This window comes from Dendroctonus ponderosae, unplaced genomic scaffold, assembly GCF_020466585.1.
Source record: "Dendroctonus ponderosae isolate FM_Combo_2020 unplaced genomic scaffold, Dpon_F_20191213v2 Dpon_F_20191213_1, whole genome shotgun sequence".
Lineage (NCBI taxonomy): Eukaryota > Metazoa > Arthropoda > Insecta > Coleoptera > Curculionidae > Dendroctonus > Dendroctonus ponderosae.
In genome coordinates this window covers 39,039,458-39,058,873 of record NW_026017110.1, presented here as the reverse complement: position 1 = coordinate 39,058,873, position 19,416 = coordinate 39,039,458, and the positions used below count along the sequence as shown (strand labels likewise).

General features: G+C 35.6%; 1 protein-coding gene across 1 annotated transcript in view; it reads left to right on the top strand.

Annotated features, from left to right (window-relative positions):
* Positions 1-5,440: 5,440 nt before the first annotated feature.
* Positions 5,441-19,416, top strand: part of LOC109535565 (chaoptin) — a gene marked incomplete at its 3' end in the record, with an annotated part of 53,198 nt that continues 39,222 nt past the window's right edge. Inside the window, 1 exon segment of the mRNA XM_048668326.1 lies at positions 5,441-5,871.

Below are 19,416 nucleotides of genomic sequence, written 5' to 3'. Positions count from 1 at the left end.
GGCTGTTTTTTAAATTGAAAGAAAAACGAGGAGAAACAAAATGCCAACGACTTTTTCTGACGGTCAATCCACACTGGAAACAAACTGGACACTGGTATAAAAACAGTCCCGTAGGACCAAACCAGATCTCGACATGGACTAAAAACCAAGCACTACAAGTGGGACTTAAGAGTGATAAAAAAATTACAAACGATTCATTAAGGGCCACGGCGGTTTCCATATTGGCCAAAAGCGGTGTGTCCGATGAAAACTTGATCAAATGACTGGCCATTCAAGTGCTAAATCACTTTCCAGCTATCTACAGATGGATGAAGAACACCATAGAGATATAGTAGAAAAAATGCGAGAAACGAGCGAAATTCAACCTCAACTGTCTGCCAGCGGCCCCTCAACGTCTACATCTGCTGAGAAGCATACAAATGTGACAAATAATTACTATAACTGTAACTTTTATTATTCCATTAATAAATGAGTTTCTTGTTAAATATTATGATATATACTAATTATTTATTTCTCAATGTCGTATTTCATTCGAGAAATAATCTCACTAAATACCACTCGAGCTTTAAAATTGACCATATAATTTTTCACTCTGGCACGTTTTCCTTACAAATTTCACTCGTCCTTCGGACTCGTGAAATTATGGAAAACATGCAGTCGTGAAAAATTATCGGTAATTTCAAAGCTCTCGTGGTATTAACCCCGATAAGTCCAGGATAGGTTACCTTGTTACCTGGTGAAGAAAATTGCTTGCGTTTTCTCCTGGTTAAACTCCATTTTCCAGTTCCTGCTCCATTGCTGGACCTGGCCGAGATGTCTTTGGAGTCTAGTGGTCTTGTTAGGGCTTTTCCCTGCGGCAGTGAGTGCTACGTCATCTGCATATTTGTAGCACTCTGTATTGGCGGTGGTTGGAAAGTCTGCCATGTATATGTTGAAGAGAGTAGGGCCCAGCACTGATCCTTGCGGTACTCCTAACATCACCAGTCTGCTGGTTGAGAACTGGTTCTCAATTTTGACCTGGAAGCTGCGTCCAGATAGGTATCTGCTGATGAGCTTAGTTTGGTGTCCCGGAAAGCCGGCTGTTATCAACTTGGCTATCAGGGCCTGGTGCCAAACTGTGTCGCCCGGCCTGAATCCATGTTGCTCATCCAGCAGCACCTTCTTGTCCACTATTGTATCCTGGATGTGGTTCAGGATACACCTCTCCATAACTTTGGCCATCATAGCTAATAGGCTGATAGGCCTGTAGGACTTAAGCAGCTTCCTGCTTGCTCTCTTTTTGGGCACCAGTTAATGTAAACACACATCATTTACTTATCTAATAAGAATGTTTTGTCGTGTCGTTGTCGTATCTTTGCCAGTCCGTTGGGTGTCTGATAGTGTAAAGCAGATTTTACACGAGCATGTTCATTTAACCTTAATTTATCAAAGTATTAGTACAAAACGAGATATTAATCTAACTTTCATCTGCAAAACGAACATTTGCATAAATGAAAGCTTATATGAATATCTGGCTACAAGTTTTAGTTTTATGCAGATTTAATTAAAATGTAAATTTGCAAAGATTTAATAAAGTGTAGCAAATACACTTTCATAGCGATTTATTCGAAGGAAAAAGAAAGGTATTATGAAATTAGTAAAATGCATATTTTGAAATATGACTTTGAACGGCTTGACAAATATACACAATATACATGATGTTAAGACACCCCCATTTCGATTTCAGTATATATTAAGTTCTCATTAAGTTATCACAGAATTGCGTTTTAAAATAGCGTTAAACAGCATTTTTATATGTACGTCGAGAATAGAAAGAGATTGATAATATTTGTTTAAAACACAAACACAGGACAATGGACTAACTGATTAACAAGAAACTAAAGATATTTTTATTCAAGCAAATGTGCAAAATTTTGATTGAAGATCGAAATACAAAGCATTCCATAAATACAAATTTAAAGTATTCGTATCATTTTCCCCTAAATTTGAGAGAAAAAGGATTAAGCTCCAGAATATTGAAACAAATTGTTAGCTTCAGGATTATAAGCTGAGGATTATTTTGGATAATTCCTTTCGTTTTGTTTTATAGCTTTATGAATTACATATGGAGCAACAGTCATAGGTAATTTTAATTGGGTAGAATATTCTGAGAAGATACTAAAAACCTATTGTTATTTCCATCGCTGTATGTGCTATTTTGTTTTTTCGATTGCTACAACAAAATAGTCATCTCTTTAACCCCCAAGCGACTGATGTTTTTTCGGTGCTGTCGGCGCCCTTTTGGACGTTGCCTATTAATATGGTGATTAAAATTTTATTAGCAGCTTGTCTAAGCAATTGGATCAATGACAGACCACTTACTTAGATTTTGCATCCAAGGTTTCTTCTTCTACCTGGACCCATCTACCGCCCCCTTGCCCTGAAGGATAAGTTGCCGATGCTGAAAATAGTCCAGTTTCCTGTTCTTTATCATAAATGTGATTTCTTGTTGTTTGCCGAATTTTCTGATTACTTCTTCGTTTGTAAGCTGATCCTTCCGGGATATTCGAAGAACACTTCGATATACCCACATTTCAAAGACCGAAACCTTCTTCAAAAGTTTTTCTGTCATGGTCGATGCTTCTACTCCGTATAGCAAGACTGTGAATATGTAGCATTCTATCAATCTGATTGTTAGTGGTAGTGGGATGTTTCTTCCGGTAAATAGGTTTTTCATTCTAACGAAAGTTGTTCTTGTCTTCTCAATCCTGGATATGATTTCTATGGTCATGTCCCATTGACTGTGAACAATTGTCCCTAAATATGTATATTTTCCAACATGTTCTATGGGTGTTTGGTTTAGTGTAAGTCTTCTTATTGGCATTCGTTGTTTACGAATGCACATCCACTTTGTTTTTGAGACAGTTAGTTTTAGTCCGAATTCTGTAATACACTCTAAAGATCTTCAAGACTATTAGCTATGATGGCAGTGTCGTCTGCGTATCGAATGTTATTGATCAGTTGTTAATTCGTCTTTATTCTCTATGCGGCATCATAAAGCACCTCGTCAAAGATCGCTTGTGAGTATAAATTGAAAAGTGTAGACGATAGTAGGCATCCTTGACGGACTCTTTTTTTGATTTGAGTGTCTTCCGATAATTCCCCAGCGATTTTTATCTTTGAAGATTGATCCCAGTTTTTAAAACGTCGATGAAACTTATTCAGGGTTATTCACAACCTTATGGACACAGGGCAGGGGGTGTAGAGGACCTCAAAACAAATCCAGTTACCATTTAAGTTTTTTTCAGGCCCATGGTTAAAAAAATACAGCATGTTAAAGTTTCAAGAAAATGTAGGAATTTGCTCTTTAACTCCTACAGTTTATGAGATATTTTCCTCAAATTTTTAACGTAGGCTAATGTTTAGACCGTTGGCTCGTAGGTAAGTGGTTGTAAAAATCTACAGGGTGTTCTTTTTTCTAGAGGCATACCTCTCCGAACTTTTTTGTGGTGCTCCACTGACTTTGACCAAACACATTTTTGCATTTGATGTTTAATTTAGGAATTTTCTGATCTCCTGATCACATGCAGTTTTTTCGTGTCTGTTTTCGTTTTGGAGTTACTTGCACAAATGTAAGTTCATTTAGGGTTTCTGGGTGATTTTTTATGACTTTTCTTATAATACATTGTTTTTCACAGTTTGTTTGTGTCTTTTTGATCACATTTTTCTGTGAAAGCTTCAAGTGCAAGTTGAAGTTAACGTAGGGATGGCTTAAGTTTAATTTTTTTTTTACTTTAATTTAATTTACAATAATTGGGGTTTACCGGACACTTATTTAATGAATTCCAGAGCCACCTTACACAATGTAGCATCTTTTTGAAAATTTAAACAAAATAATTTATAATTTGAGAACGGTTGATTTCACAGCTTAAAGTTTAAATTGTAAATTGAAAATTCCTACCTCGGCGGTGAGGAATGGGTTTTAGTCGGTAAGCAGCTAGGCTGAAATCCCACACAACCCAGAGCGTTACAACACAAGCTCTGGATAATGCGTAATAAAGTATTTTTAAACATTATCGGCAATAAAAGTAATAAGCAGTGTGTGACAATAACGGGTCTAACCTTGCCCCAATCTTTCAAGATACACATGAAGGTAGGTATTTATTTTCTAAACCTGAATTGCCCTCGCTCAGTGTTTCTTTGAGATTAAAGCTCGGTAATCCCTACAGTATGACATGCTGTAGAGGTTTATAGCATTAATTCAGCAAGCAGAAGGTTCGAATCGTTTGGGTATCATTTATCTGACTTTATAGCTTTTCCATTACGACGAATCTGGCCGTTTTCCCGATTTGGAAAAAAATGATTTCTTTGTTAGCGTAGGTAAAAAACGTCAGAAAAAACCTGTACCAGATGCGTAATTTCTGGGGGATTTCGTCCATACACGGAGTTTTTCGTGTTTCAGTTTGCGGATAGCGTCTACAATTTCAGCTAAGGTACGTTCTGATACAAATTTAGTACTGGTACTTTGTTTCTCTCAAGCGAATATAAGTCTAGGAGGATGTCTACGGAAAAGGATATCCTGCCACTTCCAAAGATTCAGGCATTGTTATGTTCCGAGTCATCATAGTTTAGGTTAGTCAAAAATTTTCATCCAGCATCTTTCGTTTGCTCTGTGGATGGCTAGCTTGGGACTTTTCTTGGGTCTGGAGTAGAAAGCCCTTTCCTTGGAAGACTTGCTTGGAAATTGCAGTTTGAAATTAACCTAACACAATTCCTTATCCAATTTATGATTTTTGTTTCTTAATATTGTCTTTATTTAAGCTTTTTATAATTATTACCCACTGCGTAGTAATCCATATTGTATGCCCAAATTAATTTTTAATTAGTCGCTTGATGACCAATGACAATGACCACAGTGCCTGAAATATGATTCGCAAGTTCAGCACTGATCTATCTAAATTAATTAGTATATTTGTGAATCCAAGTTCAATATATCAGCAAACTACAACTTGAAAAAAAACATTTTATTTTCAACCATGTGCATCATTGACTAAAATGCAGTAAAATAGTTACAACACACTGTGTAGACAGATTTTAGGTAATAGTAAATAGACACTTTAGAATAAAGATGACCTAAACAATAGGATAAAATTCTCAGTTAAATGCTCACATAAGTAGCCAACAATATCTACTTCAAATTAACGAAGTATTTATTTAAAAGTCATGATGGAACAAGGACGAATTAGTCACGACAAAAATATATTTTTACTATTAGGGAATACAGTAAAAATGTTAACCGCTTCATGGTTCATCTGCAGCAAAAAGGTGTATTCTCGCATTATGGCCGCAAAGAATGCTGATGTGTATAACAGGTCTTCATCACTGAAGAGAAAGGGGACGTGTAACAATTAATGGAACTTTTACTGTTAATCCTCGACATTCAGCGTCGTCAGATTTTCTGCGTTATGCTTAAGAATTTCTTAACAATGATAACGTAAGTCTTGAATCAGTTGATCTATCTCGTCTGTAGAATTACATTCCCCAGAATCCACTTCTTGTAGTCCATGTCAGTATCAAGAAAGACCTCGGTTTGTTAGGCTTTTTCACTGCTAAATACTTGGCTCGTGGGTGCGACCGACACCTTTTCATTGTGGTTGACCTTTTGTGATATTTTTGTATCCTAACAAAACAACTTTCTGTATGTATTTCATTATCGGGTTACATAAACTGAAAAAAGATCTTGACGACACTATTTTTATTTTATTTAGTAAAATTGTGGTAGAAAGTAGGTAACAATTTTTTGTGAGTGAAATAGATAGTGGTTTAACTTCAAGAGAGTTATCTTCTGTATTACGTTTTAGTGTATCGAATGGATTTTACTTTGCTCAGAAAGTAAGTGAACATATAAATTTCCATTTAGTCAAAATACACCTATGTATAAAATACGTTCTACTCCAGAACAATCTCTATAATTAAATTGTTCTTCAGAAAAAATCTAAGTTGTATTTAAGTGTTGCTAATTGACGAAAAAGCGATGCTTGCATGTTGTAAATAGCTAATACTTCGCATGCAAAGTGTACTAAATTAGGGTAAGAACGTGCGAAGTGTTGCGGCTGTTAAATGTCATATTATCTATTTATTTCTGAATTGTAAATATGCATATTTGCAGTCGTGGTTGTACGAAATTACATTTAAAAGTTTAGATAATTCTATTTCGAGTATACCCGAGGGAACCTGATTTGTAATTTTCCTTTTTTTCTCAGTTTATTTAGAGTTTATGCAATTAACATAAAGTTAATATAATTGTTGTAATAACATTTTCTTCTGTTAGTAGAGATAAAGATCTCTAATTGTTCTTATAACATTAAAAGGTAATTTCTTCACCGATACAAGCACAATTAAAAATTTGCTTTGGGAAATCGATAACACTGGCCAGACATAATCCCCAATACAACTTGTTGAACTGTTTTTAGTTAATTTTCTTCATGTGCGTATTTGTACATTTTATTGCATTTCTAGGAACGCAAATTTTACCTGCATACTGAATATGCAAGCGTGACAGTAGATTACATTAAAATATAACAAAAGAGCTTAAAGCGAATTATTGCAAATGTACCAAAACTCTTATTATAGTAAGATTATACAGAGTTCGCCATAACAAATTTATCTCCGTTTTATTAACAATTTTACATACGAACTAAATCGCGTAAATTTTATCATCATTGATTCAACCCTATTCTAACTACTACTTGCCCAGCGACCGCATGTCTTGTTTTTTAAGTACCAACTTAGGTCATATGTGAGCATTCAAGAGCTAATTATTTTGCAAGAACAATACTCTGTTTAATAGAAATAGTTGATCGGAATGCATAATTACCGCTTAGCTAATTTCATTCAATCTAGTAAAGAATGGAAATGGCCTCTGCCATCCACCTGAAATGGAGCAATCTAAGAAAAACACTAGCTACTGAAGAGCGAATATTCTCGGCCGGAATATTGCTTATATCCATCCTCAATGTGTGTCTAAGGTCTTGAATTACTTCAAAGTTAGTTTGATACGCTCTTTCCTTAAAATATCCCCATATAATGAAATCCATTGGTGTAAGGTCTGGTGACTGTGGTGGCCATTCAATAGAACCACGTCGACTTATCTAGTGGTTTGGAAACATTTAGTTCAAACATCAACCAAAATTTAAACCGTAATGTACCGTAATGTGGCAGAACGCCCTTGGTCATTTTCACCAAACATATATTTCGTTTCTTAATCTTCTTCTCGTAATTAAGGGCTAGACTCTAGACTATTATATGACAAGTGCCAATTTTCACTCATACTAGTAGTAGAGTAAATTACATTTCATAATTTGCGATTTGCCAACTTTAGGTAAATCCCACACGGTCCATGTTCTTGAAATTTACGAAATATTTACTTTCAATTGGTTGCAAAATATGATTATTAAGATCATTTGCATTAAATTAAAGTCAAACTTTGTTGGACTCTCTCTCTGTACTCTGTACTTTTTCTTCGTCACCCGACAAAATTTAAATTTCAATTGGCTCTCTTTCGTAGATAGTCACAATTATTAAAAAATGCTGTTGAGATACACAGAAACGCAAGGTCGAACATCGAAACATTCCAATATATTGTGACAATAAAACTCATAAGAACCAACAATCGGTGCAAAACTATGTATATTTTAACTGTGGATATTTAAGCGAGTTTTTAAAATTTTACTGTAGTAAATTATGGAAAGTTGGTTAGCTTCACGCAGTCTAATCAAGTAGGAATAATAATTTTTGTATTTATATCGTATTTGAAAAAATTGAACTTTATTGAAACGGAACGAACTGATATAAGTATTTTTTATATACGGGATGAATATTATCACCAAAAATTTTACAGTAATTTCAATAAAGTTACGTATTTCAGCGTTTTATGGAGGAATAAAAAAATTTTTTTATTGATAATTACAATTCGTCTGGCAAAACTATAATAATTTACAATAGGTATGTTTTGATAAAAATGAAAATTCGAATAAAAATGGTTGGACTTATTTATGCTTTAACACAATATTTTCCGAAACACAATATTGTGCAAATTTACCGTCCCTTCCTACTCTGTATCTCTAATTAAACCCTTTGTAGTTACATATTTGTTTATTTAACTTTGTAACTTGTTTATTTCTAACTTTTAAGCAGATACTTTTCATATTTTATATATGTATTTTGTTTTATAATGCATTAAAAATTGGACCAGACAACATTTATGTCGCAAGAAATTCCCAAATTGTCTCATAACCATTTATTACAAGTCAATTCAAAGTGCCAATAAATGACTAATGAAAATTTTAAATAACATACCTTACATTTGTAATATGCAATTTTTGTAAAATGTTTGTTTCGAAATGTTTTATTAAGCATTTTATATCTACTTTTCTCGACTTTCCACCAACAAAGCAGAATTATTTTAAAAGTTTGTGCCATACTAAATTATTTTTGTTCTAAACTTTAAGATAATTCTAAAACACTTCGAAAAGGTATATTCCACTATCATTGGCAGAAAAACTATAAAAAAATATTTTTTTGTGTCTGTGATAATTTTCTAAAACATTTCTTTAAAAAAATTGGTGTCGTTCTTTTTAAACTGATTTTGGGGTTAAGTAGAAAGCATGAACCAAGACATCTAAAAATGTTCCAGTTTAATTTCTATTGATAGTTGATTGTTGATAAAAGACTACTGAAGATTCAATACAAAAACAAATGCGAATTTTGTTTAAACTTTCGAAACATTGTTTATCATTTGCTACAAACGATTTGTTAACTAAATATAAGTTATATACGCCCAGTAGTTAGACAACACGTTTAGATAAGATTTAGATATTACAAAAAGCTTGTCTTATTGAAGGTAAGTAATTGGTTTTATAAATTCCGATCGAAAAATTCTAAAATGTTTAACTGTGCCGAATTTGCAGGCAATGATAAATAGGTGATTTGCAATGTCTTTTTACACAACAAGCCATAAATGAATGAAGGAAACTTCTTAGGCCCGGTTGCACAAAAGCAAGTTCAACGATGGTTCAACTGAACCGTCAGTCACCGGTGAACCGGAGTTCAATTTTCACGGGTTGTACCACGCCGATCCCAGCTCGGTTCAGTTGAACTCGACTGAACTATATTTGCTGGCTTTAGTGAAAAAGTATAAAGCACATATCGAGTGTAAAAAACAGATGCAAACCATAATAAAACATATTTTTTTTATTTTCTCTACTACGATATTCGGAACTTCTTTCGATAATCTAAATTTAAAATTGCGATCGTTTCATTGCAGGAAATGATTTGGTCGCTCCCCATATGCTGGTGATCTTGGATTAAAAAATGTTCCTAGGAGCTCCCCTTTTAAATAAATCGTTCCATCCCGTCGAGAATAACCACGGCACTATAAGTATAAGTTTGGCCACTTTAGCTTGACTAATGGTATTTTTCCCCAACAAAAACATTTTAAGGTAGCTTGATCAATTTAGTAAACTAAGTATATGCGCTTAAGAGAGAAAGAGCTAGATATTTTTAATTCTTAAATTTGTGAGCTATTTGGACTAAATATGGAAGAAATGCATTAAATCAGGAAATCAAATACTACTATTATCCGGTGAATTTGTGGAAAAACTGTAAGATTTATTCGTAATATAATGTCCGACTTTTGTTGTACCAGTTTCAATTTTCGGAATTGAAATCTCAATCAAAAGTAAAATTGATTCTTCCCATCAATAATCATTATCAAGTGCAATGATCTAGTCAACTAGTGTGTACTTTTATTCTACACGATAGCTGCGAGAAAACATGAGAAAAATAAATATGTTCGTATAATAAAGGCTATACACGTATTTTTATTATTGTGTAGCGATTTTGAATGTAAATTCGTCGAATTCTGTGATATTCAAATTGATCACGTTTATTAGATGTATAATTTAAACTAACTCATTTTTGTGTATGTCTGATGGTTTCATCTGTTCCCTTTTAATAGCGAAAAATGATACATAGATGTTGGGAGAAATGAAGTTTTAATTAATTTTGTTATGTTCCTATAAAGCAATTGCATCCTTTTCATCAAATTTTCATCATTTTGAAATATCCAGCTTCTTTCAAGCACCAAGTAAAATTTATAGTCAATGCAAAACAAATTCGAGCATTAACCTTTATCGATTGTTCTGATTATAGATTCGGACCATTTAATCTTTGACTTACTTGAAACAATCCGTTCTACAAATACCATTGGTTTTCGGGTGATTAGGGCCTTATCTGCAGAAATTGGGTTTGAACGTCACATTAGTTTAGTGTAAGCACAAGTGCTTCAAGAAGCAAACTTCTTAGTCGTTTGCTCGGTTTCGAGCATCATGAGTTCATGTATTGTTTTCTGTGGCTGCTTCCCATTCCTGCATGTCTTCTGCTATCGTGAATGTTTGGGTGAGACTTTTGCCAGGGACTGACGCCCAAAGTGAGTCTCTCAAGACCATTTCTTTCTACCACATGACCAGAGAATTTAGCTATGAAGTAGTTCAACTCCTATATCCTCAAGTGCAGAAAGCATTTCAGCAATCACGCCGTCCTCTCCAGGCGACTTCTTGGTTTTTAACTTGCTAAGTGCTGTGCTCACTTCTTCTTAGTTTGGGACGTTCTTTTTCGTTGTATGTTCACTGGAACAAACTGTTATATGTGACTTTCTGAGTTTCCAGTGTATTTCATAAATTTCTCGCAATAGCTTTTCCGCCGCTTTCTTACCTGTGCTCTGTCTTTTTATAGTTTACGATCTTCCGATCTTATTGCCCAGGCCTTTCAGTTGAACGAACGTGTAATTTGGCCGACTTTGCTAAACAGGTCCTTTGACTCATTCTTGTGTGCGTGATGCTCGAGTTGCGCATATTAGAATTGGGTAACACAGTGAATTTTCAGGTTTTCACACAGTAACACAGATACGGTTTGCCGTATTGATACAGCTACACAGCGCGCCACACTTTTTATAAGTTTGAAAATAAAAACAGAAGACCCTGTGTTTCGTGCTGTCCAGTGCTTCCTAAGTTCTCTAGCGGTGCTTTTAAGTGGTGTAGCGGGTTCAATGTTTTTTCTTTAGTTTTACTGAAGAGAGACTATGACAGACGCCGGTTGCGTTGTTTTAATGAAAGGAATGAAGGAAGTGGCAACATGTTTTCTTCTTGTAAAGCCTATTTGTCTCACAAGTATCTGTAATTGGTTTCAAAGCTGCTGGGGCCGCCATACACTTTGACCGAATGACTCTTGTTACTTTATGTATACAAGGGCTGACAAAAACATTTAAGTTAGTTTTTTGGCCATCTTCGCCGGCTGATTTTTTATAAGCAAGCTTTTGCCTTTTTGCTTTGTTGAAATATCGAAATTTCAGATGTTGTACTGGTACGTGCGACCAGCATCCCATGCGAGCCATATAGGACCGAGTTTAATAAGAACTCATCAGTAATCAGTAGGCAAGTATTTTGAGCACTTTCGTTCGTGCGGCTTTATAACGTAAATGATCCCTGCCGAGAGGGTCGGAAACCCTATGGTAACTGCGCGTGACCTTCATGGACTGTAATCCAAAGTCTGCCATCTTCATTGAGATTAAGAAGCTTTTCACACGGGCCACTCTGCAGCGCGTCTCAGTGGCGCAGCTGAGAAACGCACGTTGACATTGTACTAGCCACTCTGCAGCGCTTCTCGGTAGAGCTGCTGAGCTGAAGCTGACTGAAGTGGCTCGTGTGAACGCCAGCATTTGAACAAATTTGTTGCTATCAGTGGCGCTTCTTTTTTAAGCGCTTCTCGGCGTTACTCAACCACAGAACGCCACAGAAGCGCGGCTAAATTGGCGGTCGGGCCTCGGTCGCACCCGTATGAGCAGCTTCATATAAATCAATGTACCTTCAAAACGAGCTACTCAGTACCCCCACTGTGGAACGCTGCAAAGTGGCCCGTATGGTAAGGCGCTTAATGTTAAGTGTTGTTTAAAGTGCCGCGCCGTAAGAGCCCAAGTGTCGCGGAACATGTACACACAGAGCGGCATCAACACAAGTGTCTTAAGACACAGTATTACCCAGGCCTAACGCGTATATCGTATAGGTACTTGTTTTTTCGTTTCTACAGTGGCGTTTGATCTCTTGATTGATTCCGTTATAGTGTTATATATCCTCTTCCTTGTGTAGGCACGTGCGCTGTTTTCGCGATCCATGCTTTTCTCTTTTTTTGAGACAGTAACGTTTTTGTTTTCTTCCACAATGAGTTGGAGTCATTGTCTAATTGCATGTGTGGATTTAATTTGCAGATTTCTATTTTTGAAACTTTCTTCACTTCACACAAACTTCAAACACTGTGTAATGAAAAAATTGTTCTCTGTGCAGAATTGCAGCAATCGTTCTCCTCTTGTGTTTCTTTCTCCCAAACCGTGTTTGCCGATCACTTTGTGTAGATGCTCATCTCCAAGTTCCCTTCCAACTTTGGCATTATAGTCGCCTACTACCTTCCTTACTTACTTACTCCGTAGCGCGACAGCCCCTGATGGCGTTGGCTGACGCGACGACTTGCCTCCATCCAACTCGATCGGTCATAAGCTCGATACCATTTTCGACGCCCAATTTTCTCAGATCAGCAGCAATGTTGTGTTGCCATCTTCATCTGGGTCTTCCAAGGGATCTTTTCCCCTGTGAGGCTTTCTGCCATACCAGTCGTATTAGCCTATATTCGGGCTGCCTACGCACGTGTCCTGCCCATCTAAGCCGTTCAGCCTTTATTATGTTGCACAGATCTGGTTCGTCGTATCACTCTCTCAGTTGTGCATTCGTTTTTCTTTTGTGCTCCTATGTCTGTGGATCCTCCCAAGTATTCGTCTTTCGAATCTTTGGAAACCTCCTCATTTCGTACCGTCCACGATTCGCAGCTGTATATGATGATAGGTCTGAGACAGTTTTGTATACTTTGATTTCAGATCTTCTAGTAATTTATTTGGATCTAAATACGTTCTTAAGGGCATAAAAGCAGTTGTTTGCGGTTTTAAGTCGATACTTTATTTCCTCGCTGATGTCATTGTCGGCTGTAATGATCGAACTCAGGTACTTGAACTGCGTGACATTTTCAAAGGAGTATCATTCATTCTCACATTTTGTCCCAGTCTCCCTCTGCCTGTTCTAGAGATGTGCATGTATTTGGTCTTGCCTTCGTTGATCCTTATACCCATCTTAGATGCCTCGTGTTCCAGTGTAACAAGTCCCCTACAACCTTCTCCAGAACAATATTGAAAAGAGTAGGGGACAGCGCGTCACCCTGCTTCAGGCCCGTACATACCCTGAATACGTCCATTAAATTTGCAGATTTTTTCTAGTATCTGTCTACTTGTGAACAATTGATCAATTGTTGATCGGTTTGTCTAAAGCCACACTGATAATCTCCTATTATTTTCTCTGTGGGTGGGGTAATTCTCGACAGGATTATATTTGATAGCACTTTGTATGCTACGTTTATAAGCTATATTCCTATATAATTTTTGCATACCATTATGCCTCCTTGTTTGTGTATGGGGATTAATATGCTTTCTTTCCAGTTCTCTGGGATCTTCTCGTTTTTCCAGATAGTTATTATGAGTTCCTGTATTTAGGATGTTACCGTGTTTCCGGTGCATTTCCAGAGTTTGGAGGTTATCGTGTTACTTACCAGGCGATTTGTTGTTTTTGAACTGTTTTATGGCGGTCTCAATTCCCATTCGAGAAGGGCATTCGTCTCGCATTTCCGCAATTTGGAAGATGGCCGCTTCTTCGTTGTGTGTACCATCCTGGTTAAGTACTTGTTCAGAGTACTCTTTCGATGTTTGGAGCATTTCGTCTTGCCTGTTTATTAGATCTCCGTTGGCGTGCTTGATGATGTTGTTGGTTCTGAGTCTAAAGCCCTTCTTCCTTGTTCTTATTGTCTTATAGAATATATTGGTGTTGTTCCTTACATCGACTTCTAATGCCTGCAACTCCTGATCCGGTTGTTCCCTTTTTTTCCTTCTAAGTAGTTTATTGGCCTCTTTTATTTTGGTGAGAATTTACTGTTATTGTTTTCAGTAGGATCCCGCATCATTACTAGTAATGCCCTCTCACATTCTGGATCGTACCACTGGGTTTCATTTTTGTTCCTTGGCTTTACTCCCAGAATCACACTTGCTGGCCCTATGATTGCTTCAAATAGTACTTTCCACCTCGTGTCTATGTCATCTGTATTTGTAATTTCTTGGATTCGGTGCTCTATTTCCGCCTGGAAACGCCTTCTGTTTTTTCCGTTTTCCAATTTTCCAATGTGTCCTCAGTGCCTGAGTAAAAATAGATGTAACTTATTATTTCTGGATATGTAATGTGCCAAACCTTTCCAGTGCGTTTCTGCTAGACCTGCTTGACCAATGACGCCAATAAAAGCGTCATTTTCCATTTCAATTTCAAGAAGCAAACACGCCCCTGAAAATATACCGCTACAGAAACGTTATGACAAAATTCTACGCATTGCCGCCTAATAACGACTGAAGATTTCTTCATGTGCATTCTGCAAATTGAATCATTCTGTATCACTGAATATCATTGAAACATATAGTTCAGTAACATTTAAATTTGGTGTTTCAAAATGTGATTCTTCAAACTTTCCTTATTATCATGTCACTTTTAAGTCTTACCGCTAAATTAGAAATTTCAATTCCTAACTAATCAGAGCCAGTTTTTTCAATACAACTAGTTTAAACCAATGCATGACTCTTTCAAATTTGGGTTATGCGAATGAGATGCTTCACATTAAAACAATGCCACTGAAGTTCCGCTTTCAATAAAAACCATAATTTATCGCGGTTCAGTAGACCGCATTTCTATAGCTGAATAAGCAATACAGTTCCAAAAACGGCCTATAAAATTAGTGGTTTATCGCAAGTTCTAATACTGCTATGTACTTTTTAAAACATATATTATGAGGTTCTACAGATAATATTATTTGTTGTAGTGCTAAACGCATGAAATGTGTGAAATTATTAAGGTATTAGGATAATGCTAAGGCGTTTGGTCAACGGTATGTGAAAAAAATGCTGTCTTTATTGTGTGAATGATTCGGCTATAATCCTAATCAGAAGACATGACATGAGTTGAGACTATGATAAATGTTGAAGACTATATCGATAATTACACCACAGAATTACGATCACTAACAAATATTTAACAGTATCAATTAAGTCAGAGAGCACGAGCACCTAGAATGGTCACATTTTTACTGCGCTGCAAAACAGTTCCTGATGGTGATATTCAAACGCTAAATTTAGAAATTGGTGCGTTTTTCCGGTTTTTATGCCGTCGGGGAAGAGAAGTTCGTATTTCCTTTCATTTCGAAAGATCATATCACACAATAACAGGGAAAAACAAATTCTTTTCCACGACGGTCTAAACAGCCAAAGAAAATCACTAGTTGCAAGCTGAGTTCACAAAAACCAAACTTTTTTGAATAAACTCCTTTACACGGAGGAAATGTCAGCGTTGCAGATCCAACGTCTAAGCAAGATGCGAAAACGAAAGGCGCGACTCTTGTTTTCACTTGTTTTTCTGTGTCTTCAGGAGAATTCCACACAATTTCTGTATTCTTATTGTGCAAAAGAACTATAAAAACCACACAGGCCTCCTATAGGACACCCCCTATATCAGGACAGTAAACCATTTCTAAAGGAAAACCCCTTTGCAATGGCCGGCCGCAAAACATAACTTTTTTGCAAACTTCTGACTTTATTAAAACCGATATTTGATCCTAAACAACTCGATATAAAAGATTAGCTCATCAAAATTGTGTTTTCAACCCGATGTATTGAATGATAATTGAAATCCTTGACATATAAGATGAAATTTTCATTTTAAACACGAGATTGCCACTCCCAACTTAAGAGTCGAATTCCAGTTACTTCTCTTGTAGAAAGTGATATGAAAAATTGTTGTTATAGAACAAATAAAGCCCATGAAATCCTGAATTATAAAGTTACGGCATTAAACCGGGAATTCGGAGAAGTGCGTTTTCTGATAAGTTGGATTGTGAATTAATGATGTAATGCGTTCAGCCGTAAAAATAATGCATTTACGCATCCATTGCGCCACAAATTTCTTTCACTCTTTTCTGCACAAAAACAAAACAAGATATATACTTAAACATATAATTATTAGTTATACCGAATAAATTTAAAATCAGCAAACCATAACATGAAACATTTTTGAAATGTTGAAATAAATTTTTTAGACGGATTTGTTATACTATTTCAACAATGTTTAACAATCTGAATAGTTTATTCGGACGTCGGACGGAATCGTTTTCAATTGTAATCTTAATTTCGGAAAATTTATCTTGTATACTTTTTCGGATGTATTGAAGCGTGACCGACATATGACCACTTCATCATTAACTACGCGTCAAGAGCTGATCAAGATTTTTCCGGAGAATTAATTATTTAAAAAAATATAAAATTAGAAATCCCACGTTGCCATTTTATCCCACCTCTATTTATGAGAAATGGAATAGAATCTCCTCCAAAAAAACAAACAAAATAAATTTTTTTGACCGAGGACATTTTAATGGGACAAAGCAGCAGTTACAGGAATTCGTAGTCTAAGTGCTAGTGGAAATTTGCGGAAATTAGTGAAAGGTAGTAAATATACAAGATGTTACCTGATGATAGACTGTAATTCCAAATGCGCGGTATACAAATAAATTCGTAAAGAACAGTTCATATAATGTATGCCGTAGTTTTCGTATTCAATGTAAGGAGTGTCAGGCATCATACGACTTTTGTTTTTTGCGAATATAATACTTCAAAGACTACTTTTCTTGGTAAAATTGGGCGCTGCAGTTCATTTTGATCAGTTAAATTAACACGAAATATATAATACGTAACACCCTACATCTGTCACAAATAAATGTGGTTCATTCATTAAAAGTACAGTTCGAAATTTTGTGGAAACCTAAAAATTGCTGCGTGGTTAAAACACTGTAGGGTTCAGACACTGTCAAGATTGAAGATGGCGCATTGCTTGTTTTGCGATTACTTTAAGAACCACTACTTACTTCCCAAACAACGTGTTATTCTTATAACAAAAAAAGAAAATTATCCTTTTAATACGCAAGCAAATGTATAAGAATAGTATTAAATCATTCACGGTCTATCATCATCTGAAAAAAATTCCAGATAGTGTGTTCATAAGAAGAATTACTTTCGAATGGATAAAACTCAGTTTAACCAAGTACCTACATAAAACGATTAAATTATCTATTGAATCACATGAGTCTAATACGCAGAAGCCGATCAACACTGAAGAAAAATTATCTGTTTTCTTCAGGTAATGAAATGAAGAATTAGCATGCAAATTTTTAATTTTATATTTATTAATTTGGTATTCATATAGTTCTCAGACTCTTTCAATTAATCTCTTTAATAATAAAAATAATATGTGGAAAGAAATTGCAGGAAAGATGAAGGGAAAAAGTGGTAGGTGAAAATGAAGATTCATTTGTTACAATGAGAAAATTAATGAGTCGTAAACAAGTAGGTACTTTTTACAGATAGTTTAAAATATATAGGTATCTATATACAAGTTTGTTTAATTACAAGCTATGAGGTTTTTATTTTCATTTAAAATAAAGACAGTGCGCTTAATGCTAGTTTCATACAAAACCCTTTATCTTTTTATGTTTATACCGACATTTAAATATAATAATATGTAGGTTCTTAGAACCATTCTGTCTTGCCAATCCAACTTACCTTCAACCATAAGAAAAGTCTTTAAAGTTGTCCCTTACAACAAATCCTTCCGCATTGCCCAATACAAAAGTCCCTTCTGTATTTCGACGTTTGTACATAGAATGATGATGTTTTCTGTTCGTAATTAGTAACGGAATGATGGTTTCATCATCTTCTTCTAATAAAAGGATCAATGCAGAAAGATTTGGAAACTCTCGAAAATTAAATTTGCCAAAACTAATAGATCACCCAATGAGAAGGTATTGTGGTAGTATATCTAATAGCCCTCATTATATTTACTATGTCGGTTATGATGAGATATTCGTAAAATACACATTTTGCTGATCGAGCTACTGAGAAATTTCTCTTGTTGATTCTTCGTCAAGATCACTGAACTTGTCAACATTCCACCTTTGGGCATCCTTTAGGAGAAAGCAAACGAAACAGTCGTTAATAGAAAAACTACTCACTAGAACAACTGAACCATTCAGAAACACATATCTAGGTAAAAGTATGCAGTAATATGCAAGATAGTTTGATCAGTGATTCAAAATAGGCATCGCAGTCTACTTGTAGTTACATGCGATATGCAAAATATTGGTACAAATTCAAATAGTTGCAGTTATTTCCGAAAATTTTTACATATCTAATTTTGTTATTGAAGATACATAATACAAAAAATGTTGAATCAATTGAAGTATGTAGTTTTACTTACTTCCATTGATTATTATAATTGTTATTCGCTATGTCGGACGTTGAAAAATATCACTTTATCGAGCGTTAAAAGCAGTTTTAACTGAGAAATATATAAACCATAATATTTAAGGTTCCTAGATCGTCAAGTATAAAAAAATCGACTCAACTCAACCGACTCAACCACACGTCTCCATTCTTCTCTATCAAGCATCCGATCGGGGCCATCTTCGATATTTATGGCTTTTAGGTTTTTTGCAATATTATCTCTCTATCTGAGGCGGGGCCGCCCTAATGGACGTTTTCCCCTGGAACCTCCTCCCACATCAGTTTTACCATTTTATCATCTGACATTATTTTTACATGTCCTGCCCACTGTAGTCTCCTGGCCTTTATTTCGTTTATTATGCTGGTATCAGTGTGGAGTTGTTTGAGTTCTTGGTTGGTTTTTATTCTATATTGCCCTGTATTTTCGTCTCTAGTTGGGCCGAATATTTTTCTTAGCACTTTCAAAGACTTTTCAAAGACTTTCAAACTTTTCAAAGACCTTAAGTCGGCCTTATAATTATTTTGTATATGTTCAGCTTAGTGATTCTGGTAAGTATTCTAGATTTTATTAGGTTTTGAAGTGCAAAGAGACATCTGTTTGCATCCCGTATCCTGTTATTTATCTCTTCTGTGATGTTGTTGTTTTCACTAATATTTGTACCCAGATATTTCAATGGTCTTGTCCGCTCAAAGTTGTAGTCTCCGATAGAGAAGTTTTGTCCTATTCTATCTCGGTTCCGATTATTTCTACTAAGGTACATATACTTGGGCTTGTTTTAATTTATTGTGAGGCTTATCCTTTCAGTTTCCCTTTTGAACTTTATGAAGGACTCTTTCAGGTTGATCCTGCTATTGCCAATTACATCGACATCGTCTGCAAAAGCCAGGAGCAGATTTGGTCCCTCTTGATGAAAGATAGC